This window comes from Orycteropus afer, unplaced genomic scaffold (genome assembly GCF_000298275.1).
Source record: "Orycteropus afer afer isolate SDZICR_OR568_19922 unplaced genomic scaffold, OryAfe1.0 scaffold00061, whole genome shotgun sequence".
NCBI lineage: Eukaryota > Metazoa > Chordata > Mammalia > Tubulidentata > Orycteropodidae > Orycteropus > Orycteropus afer.
This window is the reverse complement of record NW_006921648.1, coordinates 12,819,339-12,819,901: the sequence shown is the minus strand read 5'-3', so window position 1 is coordinate 12,819,901 and position 563 is coordinate 12,819,339.

The window sequence follows — 563 nt, the reverse complement described above, 5'->3', positions numbered from 1 at the left end:
AAAAAAAATAAAAATTAAAAAAAAAAAACATCGTTGTTGTTGTTATGTGCCGTCAAGTCGGACCCAACTCATAGCCACCTCTCCTTGGGTTTCTGAAGCAGATTGTCCAACCTTCCTTCCCAGGAGTGGCTGGTGGGTTTGAACCGCCAGCCTCCTGGTTAGCAGTCAAGTGCCTTAGGCACTACGCTACCAGAGCTCCTAGTAAAACAAACAGCAGTTCAACAATTTCTAGATGTACAGTTCAGTGACACTGACTACCTTCGTTGAGTTCTGCAACCATTCCCGCCATCTTTTTCCGAATTATTACGCTCCCTTAACATGAACTCACTGCCCCCTGAGCTTCCTACCTAACCTTTCGAGATGCTCCTGTCACTTTGATCCCCTACAGAAGGTTCTTTAAAAGAACACAATGCCCAACAGGAGTCTGGTCTTTCTGACGGGTTCCGTATCCTGAGCCCTCCAGTCAGCATTTCAGCTCAGTTTGGGATGAGATCCCATTTGCTCAGGTTATGCTGTAAAATAAGTAGTGCAACACTAACTTCATTCCAAAGAAGGGCTGTACG